This window comes from Muntiacus reevesi, chromosome 15, assembly GCF_963930625.1.
Source record: "Muntiacus reevesi chromosome 15, mMunRee1.1, whole genome shotgun sequence".
In the NCBI taxonomy this organism is placed as follows: Eukaryota; Metazoa; Chordata; class Mammalia; order Artiodactyla; family Cervidae; genus Muntiacus; species Muntiacus reevesi.
The window spans coordinates 1,353,521-1,366,336 of record NC_089263.1 but is presented as its reverse complement, the minus strand read 5'-3'; the positions used below and the strand labels follow the sequence as shown (position 1 = coordinate 1,366,336).

At 56.5% G+C, this 12,816-nt stretch overlaps 5 non-coding genes across 5 annotated transcripts; all 5 read right to left on the bottom strand.

The window, feature by feature from the left end:
- Window positions 1-1,305: 1,305 nt before the first annotated feature.
- Window positions 1,306-1,398, bottom strand: LOC136147638 (small nucleolar RNA SNORD116). The gene has a single exon (XR_010659301.1). It is a non-coding gene; the product is annotated as a small nucleolar RNA SNORD116 (small nucleolar RNA).
- A 2,624-nt stretch (window positions 1,399-4,022) lies between these two features.
- On the bottom strand, window positions 4,023-4,115 carry LOC136147634 (small nucleolar RNA SNORD116). Its single transcript, XR_010659297.1, has one exon. It is a non-coding gene; the product is annotated as a small nucleolar RNA SNORD116 (small nucleolar RNA).
- Window positions 4,116-6,739: 2,624 nt separating this feature from the next.
- LOC136147633 (small nucleolar RNA SNORD116) lies at window positions 6,740-6,832 on the bottom strand. The gene has a single exon (XR_010659296.1). It is a non-coding gene; the product is annotated as a small nucleolar RNA SNORD116 (small nucleolar RNA).
- A 2,624-nt stretch (window positions 6,833-9,456) lies between these two features.
- On the bottom strand, window positions 9,457-9,549 carry LOC136147632 (small nucleolar RNA SNORD116). Its single transcript, XR_010659295.1, has one exon. It is a non-coding gene; the product is annotated as a small nucleolar RNA SNORD116 (small nucleolar RNA).
- Window positions 9,550-12,173: 2,624 nt separating this feature from the next.
- LOC136147631 (small nucleolar RNA SNORD116) lies at window positions 12,174-12,266 on the bottom strand. Its single transcript, XR_010659294.1, has one exon. It is a non-coding gene; the product is annotated as a small nucleolar RNA SNORD116 (small nucleolar RNA).
- Between the last annotated feature and the right edge of the window lie 550 nt (window positions 12,267-12,816).

The following is a 12,816-nucleotide window of genomic DNA, read 5'->3' as shown; positions in this document are numbered from 1 at the left end:
CAAATCTGAGGCGTCCAAGGCCTCGGCACACACAGGGCCAATCAGCAAGCAGGAAGACCCACAGGATGAAGGTTGGCAAAATGACCAAGTGCATACACATCACTAAGGATGCTTTCATGTATTCTTCAGAAGACCTGTCAGGGGAAGACCTTGGATGCCACAGGTCTCTGCCGTAGCGCCATGGGAGCTGCTGGCTCCTACAGTGAGGCACCGTGGGGATGCCAACCAATGACCCATCTCTTCCAGAACCGCGGGCCTCCAAGGTTGATGCTTCATTGCCAGGGGGGCGAACACATTTCTGCGCTCAGGGCCGGCAGAGTGGCCCCAACCTTAGGGAACCTGGGTAATTCCAGGCCCAGGGGACAAATGGCGACCAAGGGGCATGTGAGCACAACACAGAACAACCCACAGGGCTGGTTGCTTGGCCTCTGTTACTGCAACTCTTCAAGGCACCAAAGAAACCCTTGGGGAGTCCTTCTACTGGCAGCAGGCCACCAAGGACACAAAGGTCACCTATCACCGAGCCTCCCAAGCACCAGCAATGCCCTCTCCTCTGTACCCAGCTGACGGCAGCGCCAAAAGGACCACACTATATCAGTGAAAACAGAACGACAGTGCCTGCAGCCTCAGCAGTCATAACATCCCAGCAAATCACACTGCGCTTTTCCTCACCTGCACAACCATTCTTCTCTGGGCCTCTGGTCAACCTGCAGGAGCAATGCAGGCCTGTCACCACGACACAGTACATGGCGCCCTCCAAGACTCAAGCAGGTGACAGGACTTGCAATTCAGGAACTGCCAAGGGCAGAAAGGAGGACTATTAACTTTCACAACTGCCACCGTTCCCCTAGGTCTCTGCAGCCGCTGCAGCCCACAGGGTACTCAGCAATCTCGCCGACCCAAAGGGCCGCAATGGCGACGGCCTCAGATCTCACCTGGGGCTCCAATCGGAGACCACGGAAGCTTCCTTGCATCAGAATCCACATCACGAGAGCCCCAGTGAGCACACTTGCAGCAGGAACCAGGACAAAATGCACCGTTCTCAACGAAGAGCTCACTGTCCCATGCCAGGATCTACTGCGACACCTACCACCCCCTGACAAGCCGGATGCCTCTTCTGCTCCTCAGTGCCCTTCACCATACCCCACATCCAAGAAGGCCGCTCGAACATCTGTACACGGCCCACCCTCAGATGGGAGCCTCGCAACTGCTGGTGACCTGGCTACCCCATGCATGTGTCTTACACCGTCAGAGAAGCCCTCTTGCTAACCTACCCACCCCTAAGCCCACGGAAGGCAACGTGCTGGACCTCAGTTTCGATGAGGAGACGGTAGTGAGTTCTCACTCATGTTGTTCAGATTTTCCAAGGAATGCATGAGAGGGTGTCGTCATCAATCCGAGCACGTGCTGGCTTGCTCCCCACCTCCACAGGGCAGGCAGCGCCACTCCCAGGAGGAGCCAGTGACCTGGGAGTCCTCCAGCAGCCGGGGCAACTCAGAGCCCCCAGGCTTCTCAGCAAGAGGAACGGTCCCTCCGTACATACAGCCACTCAGGCAGTGCCAGGAAACCTGAAATTCACGACACGTCTTGGGGCAGGAGAAGCCGTACCGTGCTCGGTGATCCAAAAACAACTGGGCCGCCGCACTTCTTGCCGGACTCCCTTGCACCTCGAGCCACTGCCTCATGGGCGGGCCTTCGTCTCCTGGGTGATGGACAGCCATATCTGGCAACTGCGCCTGACAAGGGGACAGAAAGCACAGAAACACTTGAGGTGTCTACTTGGTCTCTCACTGAGTAACACTGATGCAGGTGTTTCATTGGGGGAAGGCCTGTATCTGCAACCCAACTACACTGATCACTTACAGACAACTGGTTACCTACCTTTGAAAAGAGCGCAGCAAATTAGGCTCAAGGTCATCAGGGGGTCTTTCTGACTCAGCATGCATGGGTGGCAGGGGATTCCAGGTGGCCTTGAGGGCCTGTGTCCCGGTGTACCAACAAGAATGCACTCTCGGCAATTTGGCTCTGTGTCCAGAAATAGGTCCGGGTAGCCAAGTCTCACAGCCCGCATGGAAAGGCCCTGCCGTCTGAACACGCATGCCGTCTTCATGGAGCCCTGACCTCCTGTCCTCCCACGAAATGGGGGATGACACCTGGCATCTTCCTTCAGCCCCATGCAAAATTTCACTGAGGGGCTGTTGACATAGGCTCTAGGCTCCCAGTCTCCATGACCCATGATCTCTGGCCAAAGCACAGAGACCTGACCGCCCAAGGCCACCTTGCGGAGCGTCTGTGTGAATGCCACGGACCCTGAGACTGTAGCTACTACTACAGCTCAGGGGTCCTTGTCACAAGGGTCACCTCCACCCGAAACAGAAAAATTTCCCAGACGACTACACAGTACGGTGAACTTGGCACTAGGGCAGATACGGCCCAGCGCACCCTCGGATAGGAAGAGAAATCAAGGCATGCGTCTCTTCCTGCCAGTCAGTCCAATCACTGGGCGGCCTCTGCCCGAAAGTGAGGATGGGACCCGGACTTCCTCAGGTACCAGGATCCAGGGCTCACTCCCACAGAAAGAGGACCCCTTTCCTGGCTAGATTATCCTCAGATCTACACGCTGCAGGGACCAGGTTACTGACCACACCCTAGAGAAAGCTGCCATAATGCAGGGCGTGGTTCACATTGAACTGCTCCTGCCTCAAGGGTCTCTCACCCAAATCTGAGGCGTCCAAGGCCTCGGCACACACAGGGCCAATCAGCAAGCAGGAAGACCCACAGGATGAAGGTTGGCAAAATGACCAAGTGCATACACATCACTAAGGATGCTTTCATGTATTCTTCAGAAGACCTGTCAGGGGAAGACCTTGGATGCCACAGGTCTCTGCCGTAGCGCCATGGGAGCTGCTGGCTCCTACAGTGAGGCACCGTGGGGATGCCAACCAATGACCCATCTCTTCCAGAACCGCGGGCCTCCAAGGTTGATGCTTCATTGCCAGGGGGGCGAACACATTTCTGCGCTCAGGGCCGGCAGAGTGGCCCCAACCTTAGGGAACCTGGGTAATTCCAGGCCCAGGGGACAAATGGCGACCAAGGGGCATGTGAGCACAACACAGAACAACCCACAGGGCTGGTTGCTTGGCCTCTGTTACTGCAACTCTTCAAGGCACCAAAGAAACCCTTGGGGAGTCCTTCTACTGGCAGCAGGCCACCAAGGACACAAAGGTCACCTATCACCGAGCCTCCCAAGCACCAGCAATGCCCTCTCCTCTGTACCCAGCTGACGGCAGCGCCAAAAGGACCACACTATATCACTGAAAACAGAACGACAGTGCCTGCAGCCTCAGCAGTCATAACATCCCAGCAAATCACACTGCGCTTTTCCTCACCTGCACAACCATTCTTCTCTGGGCCTCTGGTCAACCTGCAGGAGCAATGCAGGCCTGTCACCACGACACAGTACATGGCGCCCTCCAAGACTCAAGCAGGTGACAGGACTTGCAATTCAGGAACTGCCAAGGGCAGAAAGGAGGACTATTAACTTTCACAACTGCCACCGTTCCCCTAGGTCTCTGCAGCCGCTGCAGCCCACAGGGTACTCAGCAATCTCGCCGACCCAAAGGGCCGCAATGGCGACGGCCTCAGATCTCACCTGGGGCTCCAATCGGAGACCACGGAAGCTTCCTTGCATCAGAATCCACATCACGAGAGCCCCAGTGAGCACACTTGCAGCAGGAACCAGGACAAAATGCACCGTTCTCAACGAAGAGCTCACTGTCCCATGCCAGGATCTACTGCGACACCTACCACCCCCTGACAAGCCGGATGCCTCTTCTGCTCCTCAGTGCCCTTCACCATACCCCACATCCAAGAAGGCCGCTCGAACATCTGTACACGGCCCACCCTCAGATGGGAGCCTCGCAACTGCTGGTGACCTGGCTACCCCATGCATGTGTCTTACACCGTCAGAGAAGCCCTCTTGCTAACCTACCCACCCCTAAGCCCACGGAAGGCAACGTGCTGGACCTCAGTTTCGATGAGGAGACGGTAGTGAGTTCTCACTCATGTTGTTCAGATTTTCCAAGGAATGCATGAGAGGGTGTCGTCATCGATCCGAGCACGTGCTGGCTTGCTCCCCACCTCCACAGGGCAGGCAGCGCCACTCCCAGGAGGAGCCAGTGACCTGGGAGTCCTCCAGCAGCCGGGGCAACTCAGAGCCCCCAGGCTTCTCAGCAAGAGGAACGGTCCCTCCGTACATACAGCCACTCAGGCAGTGCCAGGAAACCTGAAATTCACGACACGTCTTGGGGCAGGAGAAGCCGTACCGTGCTCGGTGATCCAAAAACAACTGGGCCGCCGCACTTCTTGCCGGACTCCCTTGCACCTCGAGCCACTGCCTCATGGGCGGGCCTTCGTCTCCTGGGTGATGGACAGCCATATCTGGCAACTGCGCCTGACAAGGGGACAGAAAGCACAGAAACACTTGAGGTGTCTACTTGGTCTCTCACTGAGTAACACTGATGCAGGTGTTTCATTGGGGGAAGGCCTGTATCTGCAACCCAACTACACTGATCACTTACAGACAACTGGTTACCTACCTTTGAAAAGAGCGCAGCAAATTAGGCTCAAGGTCATCAGGGGGTCTTTCTGACTCAGCATGCATGGGTGGCAGGGGATTCCAGGTGGCCTTGAGGGCCTGTGTCCCGGTGTACCAACAAGAATGCACTCTCGGCAATTTGGCTCTGTGTCCAGAAATAGGTCCGGGTAGCCAAGTCTCACAGCCTGCATGGAAAGGCCCTGCCGTCTGAACACGCATGCCGTCTTCATGGAGCCCTGACCTCCTGTCCTCCCACGAAATGGGGGATGACACCTGGCATCTTCCTTCAGCCCCATGCAAAATTTCACTGAGGGGCTGTTGACATAGGCTCTAGGCTCCCAGTCTCCATGACCCATGATCTCTGGCCAAAGCACAGAGACCTGACCGCCCAAGGCCACCTTGCGGAGCGTCTGTGTGAATGCCACGGACCCTGAGACTGTAGCTACTACTACAGCTCAGGGGTCCTTGTCACAAGGGTCACCTCCACCCGAAACAGAAAAATTTCCCAGACGACTACACAGTACGGTGAACTTGGCACTAGGGCAGATACGGCCCAGCGCACCCTCGGATAGGAAGAGAAATCAAGGCATGCGTCTCTTCCTGCCAGTCAGTCCAATCACTGGGCGGCCTCTGCCCGAAAGTGAGGATGGGACCCGGACTTCCTCAGGTACCAGGATCCAGGGCTCACTCCCACAGAAAGAGGACCCCTTTCCTGGCTAGATTATCCTCAGATCTACACGCTGCAGGGACCAGGTTACTGACCACACCCTAGAGAAAGCTGCCATAATGCAGGGCGTGGTTCACATTGAACTGCTCCTGCCTCAAGGGTCTCTCACCCAAATCTGAGGCGTCCAAGGCCTCGGCACACACAGGGCCAATCAGCAAGCAGGAAGACCCACAGGATGAAGGTTGGCAAAATGACCAAGTGCATACACATCACTAAGGATGCTTTCATGTATTCTTCAGAAGACCTGTCAGGGGAAGACCTTGGATGCCACAGGTCTCTGCCGTAGCGCCATGGGAGCTGCTGGCTCCTACAGTGAGGCACCGTGGGGATGCCAACCAATGACCCATCTCTTCCAGAACCGCGGGCCTCCAAGGTTGATGCTTCATTGCCAGGGGGGCGAACACATTTCTGCGCTCAGGGCCGGCAGAGTGGCCCCAACCTTAGGGAACCTGGGTAATTCCAGGCCCAGGGGACAAATGGCGACCAAGGGGCATGTGAGCACAACACAGAACAACCCACAGGGCTGGTTGCTTGGCCTCTGTTACTGCAACTCTTCAAGGCACCAAAGAAACCCTTGGGGAGTCCTTCTACTGGCAGCAGGCCACCAAGGACACAAAGGTCACCTATCACCGAGCCTCCCAAGCACCAGCAATGCCCTCTCCTCTGTACCCAGCTGACGGCAGCGCCAAAAGGACCACACTATATCAGTGAAAACAGAACGACAGTGCCTGCAGCCTCAGCAGTCATAACATCCCAGCAAATCACACTGCGCTTTTCCTCACCTGCACAACCATTCTTCTCTGGGCCTCTGGTCAACCTGCAGGAGCAATGCAGGCCTGTCACCACGACACAGTACATGGCGCCCTCCAAGACTCAAGCAGGTGACAGGACTTGCAATTCAGGAACTGCCAAGGGCAGAAAGGAGGACTATTAACTTTCACAACTGCCACCGTTCCCCTAGGTCTCTGCAGCCGCTGCAGCCCACAGGGTACTCAGCAATCTCGCCGACCCAAAGGGCCGCAATGGCGACGGCCTCAGATCTCACCTGGGGCTCCAATCGGAGACCACGGAAGCTTCCTTGCATCAGAATCCACATCACGAGAGCCCCAGTGAGCACACTTGCAGCAGGAACCAGGACAAAATGCACCGTTCTCAACGAAGAGCTCACTGTCCCATGCCAGGATCTACTGCGACACCTACCACCCCCTGACAAGCCGGATGCCTCTTCTGCTCCTCAGTGCCCTTCACCATACCCCACATCCAAGAAGGCCGCTCGAACATCTGTACACGGCCCACCCTCAGATGGGAGCCTCGCAACTGCTGGTGACCTGGCTACCCCATGCATGTGTCTTACACCGTCAGAGAAGCCCTCTTGCTAACCTACCCACCCCTAAGCCCACGGAAGGCAACGTGCTGGACCTCAGTTTCGATGAGGAGACGGTAGTGAGTTCTCACTCATGTTGTTCAGATTTTCCAAGGAATGCATGAGAGGGTGTCGTCATCGATCCGAGCACGTGCTGGCTTGCTCCCCACCTCCACAGGGCAGGCAGCGCCACTCCCAGGAGGAGCCAGTGACCTGGGAGTCCTCCAGCAGCCGGGGCAACTCAGAGCCCCCAGGCTTCTCAGCAAGAGGAACGGTCCCTCCGTACATACAGCCACTCAGGCAGTGCCAGGAAACCTGAAATTCACGACACGTCTTGGGGCAGGAGAAGCCGTACCGTGCTCGGTGATCCAAAAACAACTGGGCCGCCGCACTTCTTGCCGGACTCCCTTGCACCTCGAGCCACTGCCTCATGGGCGGGCCTTCGTCTCCTGGGTGATGGACAGCCATATCTGGCAACTGCGCCTGACAAGGGGACAGAAAGCACAGAAACACTTGAGGTGTCTACTTGGTCTCTCACTGAGTAACACTGATGCAGGTGTTTCATTGGGGGAAGGCCTGTATCTGCAACCCAACTACACTGATCACTTACAGACAACTGGTTACCTACCTTTGAAAAGAGCGCAGCAAATTAGGCTCAAGGTCATCAGGGGGTCTTTCTGACTCAGCATGCATGGGTGGCAGGGGATTCCAGGTGGCCTTGAGGGCCTGTGTCCCGGTGTACCAACAAGAATGCACTCTCGGCAATTTGGCTCTGTGTCCAGAAATAGGTCCGGGTAGCCAAGTCTCACAGCCCGCATGGAAAGGCCCTGCCGTCTGAACACGCATGCCGTCTTCATGGAGCCCTGACCTCCTGTCCTCCCACGAAATGGGGGATGACACCTGGCATCTTCCTTCAGCCCCATGCAAAATTTCACTGAGGGGCTGTTGACATAGGCTCTAGGCTCCCAGTCTCCATGACCCATGATCTCTGGCCAAAGCACAGAGACCTGACCGCCCAAGGCCACCTTGCGGAGCGTCTGTGTGAATGCCACGGACCCTGAGACTGTAGCTACTACTACAGCTCAGGGGTCCTTGTCACAAGGGTCACCTCCACCCGAAACAGAAAAATTTCCCAGACGACTACACAGTACGGTGAACTTGGCACTAGGGCAGATACGGCCCAGCGCACCCTCGGATAGGAAGAGAAATCAAGGCATGCGTCTCTTCCTGCCAGTCAGTCCAATCACTGGGCGGCCTCTGCCCGAAAGTGAGGATGGGACCCGGACTTCCTCAGGTACCAGGATCCAGGGCTCACTCCCACAGAAAGAGGACCCCTTTCCTGGCTAGATTATCCTCAGATCTACACGCTGCAGGGACCAGGTTACTGACCACACCCTAGAGAAAGCTGCCATAATGCAGGGCGTGGTTCACATTGAACTGCTCCTGCCTCAAGGGTCTCTCACCCAAATCTGAGGCGTCCAAGGCCTCGGCACACACAGGGCCAATCAGCAAGCAGGAAGACCCACAGGATGAAGGTTGGCAAAATGACCAAGTGCATACACATCACTAAGGATGCTTTCATGTATTCTTCAGAAGACCTGTCAGGGGAAGACCTTGGATGCCACAGGTCTCTGCCGTAGCGCCATGGGAGCTGCTGGCTCCTACAGTGAGGCACCGTGGGGATGCCAACCAATGACCCATCTCTTCCAGAACCACGGGCCTCCAAGGTTGATGCTTCATTGCCAGGGGGGCGAACACATTTCTGCGCTCAGGGCCGGCAGAGTGGCCCCAACCTTAGGGAACCTGGGTAATTCCAGGCCCAGGGGACAAATGGCGACCAAGGGGCATGTGAGCACAACACAGAACAACCCACAGGGCTGGTTGCTTGGCCTCTGTTACTGCAACTCTTCAAGGCACCAAAGAAACCCTTGGGGAGTCCTTCTACTGGCAGCAGGCCACCAAGGACACAAAGGTCACCTATCACCGAGCCTCCCAAGCACCAGCAATGCCCTCTCCTCTGTACCCAGCTGACGGCAGCGCCAAAAGGACCACACTATATCAGTGAAAACAGAACGACAGTGCCTGCAGCCTCAGCAGTCATAACATCCCAGCAAATCACACTGCGCTTTTCCTCACCTGCACAACCATTCTTCTCTGGGCCTCTGGTCAACCTGCAGGAGCAATGCAGGCCTGTCACCACGACACAGTACATGGCGCCCTCCAAGACTCAAGCAGGTGACAGGACTTGCAATTCAGGAACTGCCAAGGGCAGAAAGGAGGACTATTAACTTTCACAACTGCCACCGTTCCCCTAGGTCTCTGCAGCCGCTGCAGCCCACAGGGTACTCAGCAATCTCGCCGACCCAAAGGGCCGCAATGGCGACGGCCTCAGATCTCACCTGGGGCTCCAATCGGAGACCACGGAAGCTTCCTTGCATCAGAATCCACATCACGAGAGCCCCAGTGAGCACACTTGCAGCAGGAACCAGGACAAAATGCACCGTTCTCAACGAAGAGCTCACTGTCCCATGCCAGGATCTACTGCGACACCTACCACCCCCTGACAAGCCGGATGCCTCTTCTGCTCCTCAGTGCCCTTCACCATACCCCACATCCAAGAAGGCCGCTCGAACATCTGTACACGGCCCACCCTCAGATGGGAGCCTCGCAACTGCTGGTGACCTGGCTACCCCATGCATGTGTCTTACACCGTCAGAGAAGCCCTCTTGCTAACCTACCCACCCCTAAGCCCACGGAAGGCAACGTGCTGGACCTCAGTTTCGATGAGGAGACGGTAGTGAGTTCTCACTCATGTTGTTCAGATTTTCCAAGGAATGCATGAGAGGGTGTCGTCATCGATCCGAGCACGTGCTGGCTTGCTCCCCACCTCCACAGGGCAGGCAGCGCCACTCCCAGGAGGAGCCAGTGACCTGGGAGTCCTCCAGCAGCCGGGGCAACTCAGAGCCCCCAGGCTTCTCAGCAAGAGGAACGGTCCCTCCGTACACACAGCCACTCAGGCAGTGCCAGGAAACCTGAAATTCACGACACGTCTTGGGGCAGGAGAAGCCGTACCGTGCTCGGTGATCCAAAAACAACTGGGCCGCCGCACTTCTTGCCGGACTCCCTTGCACCTCGAGCCACTGCCTCATGGGCGGGCCTTCGTCTCCTGGGTGATGGACAGCCATATCTGGCAACTGCGCCTGACAAGGGGACAGAAAGCACAGAAACACTTGAGGTGTCTACTTGGTCTCTCACTGAGTAACACTGATGCAGGTGTTTCATTGGGGGAAGGCCTGTATCTGCAACCCAACTACACTGATCACTTACAGACAACTGGTTACCTACCTTTGAAAAGAGCGCAGCAAATTAGGCTCAAGGTCATCAGGGGGTCTTTCTGACTCAGCATGCATGGGTGGCAGGGGATTCCAGGTGGCCTTGAGGGCCTGTGTCCCGGTGTACCAACAAGAATGCACTCTCGGCAATTTGGCTCTGTGTCCAGAAATAGGTCCGGGTAGCCAAGTCTCACAGCCCGCATGGAAAGGCCCTGCCGTCTGAACACGCATGCCGTCTTCATGGAGCCCTGACCTCCTGTCCTCCCACGAAATGGGGGATGACACCTGGCATCTTCCTTCAGCCCCATGCAAAATTTCACTGAGGGGCTGTTGACATAGGCTCTAGGCTCCCAGTCTCCATGACCCATGATCTCTGGCCAAAGCACAGAGACCTGACCGCCCAAGGCCACCTTGCGGAGCGTCTGTGTGAATGCCACGGACCCTGAGACTGTAGCTACTACTACAGCTCAGGGGTCCTTGTCACAAGGGTCACCTCCACCCGAAACAGAAAAATTTCCCAGACGACTACACAGTACGGTGAACTTGGCACTAGGGCAGATACGGCCCAGCGCACCCTCGGATAGGAAGAGAAATCAAGGCATGCGTCTCTTCCTGCCAGTCAGTCCAATCACTGGGCGGCCTCTGCCCGAAAGTGAGGATGGGACCCGGACTTCCTCAGGTACCAGGATCCAGGGCTCACTCCCACAGAAAGAGGACCCCTTTCCTGGCTAGATTATCCTCAGATCTACACGCTGCAGGGACCAGGTTACTGACCACACCCTAGAGAAAGCTGCCATAATGCAGGGCGTGGTTCACATTGAACTGCTCCTGCCTCAAGGGTCTCTCACCCAAATCTGAGGCGTCCAAGGCCTCGGCACACACAGGGCCAATCAGCAAGCAGGAAGACCCACAGGATGAAGGTTGGCAAAATGACCAAGTGCATACACATCACTAAGGATGCTTTCATGTATTCTTCAGAAGACCTGTCAGGGGAAGACCTTGGATGCCACAGGTCTCTGCCGTAGCGCCATGGGAGCTGCTGGCTCCTACAGTGAGGCACCGTGGGGATGCCAACCAATGACCCATCTCTTCCAGAACCACGGGCCTCCAAGGTTGATGCTTCATTGCCAGGGGGGCGAACACATTTCTGCGCTCAGGGCCGGCAGAGTGGCCCCAACCTTAGGGAACCTGGGTAATTCCAGGCCCAGGGGACAAATGGCGACCAAGGGGCATGTGAGCACAACACAGAACAACCCACAGGGCTGGTTGCTTGGCCTCTGTTACTGCAACTCTTCAAGGCACCAAAGAAACCCTTGGGGAGTCCTTCTACTGGCAGCAGGCCACCAAGGACACAAAGGTCACCTATCACCGAGCCTCCCAAGCACCAGCAATGCCCTCTCCTCTGTACCCAGCTGACGGCTGCGCCAAAAGGACCACACTATATCAGTGAAAACAGAACGACAGTGCCTGCAGCCTCAGCAGTCATAACATCCCAGCAAATCACACTGCGCTTTTCCTCACCTGCACAACCATTCTTCTCTGGGCCTCTGGTCAACCTGCAGGAGCAATGCAGGCCTGTCACCACGACACAGTACATGGCGCCCTCCAAGACTCAAGCAGGTGACAGGACTTGCAATTCAGGAACTGCCAAGGGCAGAAAGGAGGACTATTAACTTTCACAACTGCCACCGTTCCCCTAGGTCTCTGCAGCCGCTGCAGCCCACAGGGTACTCAGCAATCTCGCCGACCCAAAGGGCCGCAATGGCGACGGCCTCAGATCTCACCTGGGGCTCCAATCGGAGACCACGGAAGCTTCCTTGCATCAGAATCCACATCACGAGAGCCCCAGTGAGCACACTTGCAGCAGGAACCAGGACAAAATGCACCGTTCTCAACGAAGAGCTCACTGTCCCATGCCAGGATCTACTGCGACACCTACCACCCCCTGACAAGCCGGATGCCTCTTCTGCTCCTCAGTGCCCTTCACCATACCCCACATCCAAGAAGGCCGCTCGAACATCTGTACACGGCCCACCCTCAGATGGGAGCCTCGCAACTGCTGGTGACCTGGCTACCCCATGCATGTGTCTTACACCGTCAGAGAAGCCCTCTTGCTAACCTACCCACCCCTAAGCCCACGGAAGGCAACGTGCTGGACCTCAGTTTCGATGAGGAGACGGTAGTGAGTTCTCACTCATGTTGTTCAGATTTTCCAAGGAATGCATGAGAGGGTGTCGTCATCGATCCGAGCACGTGCTGGCTTGCTCCCCACCTCCACAGGGCAGGCAGCGCCACTCCCAGGAGGAGCCAGTGACCTGGGAGTCCTCCAGCAGCCGGGGCAACTCAGAGCCCCCAGGCTTCTCAGCAAGAGGAACGGTCCCTCCGTACATACAGCCACTCAGGCAGTGCCAGGAAACCTGAAATTCACGACACGTCTTGGGGCAGGAGAAGCCGTACCGTGCTCGGTGATCCAAAAACAACTGGGCCGCCGCACTTCTTGCCGGACTCCCTTGCACCTCGAGCCACTGCCTCATGGGCGGGCCTTCGTCTCCTGGGTGATGGACAGCCATATCTGGCAACTGCGCCTGACAAGGGGACAGAAAGCACAGAAACACTTGAGGTGTCTACTTGGTCTCTCACTGAGTAACACTGATGCAGGTGTTTCATTGGGGGAAGGCCTGTATCTGCAACCCAACTACACTGATCACTTACAGACAACTGGTTACCTACCTTTGAAAAGAGCGCAGCAAATTAGGCTCAAGGTCATCAGGGGGTCTTTCTGACTCAGCATGCATGG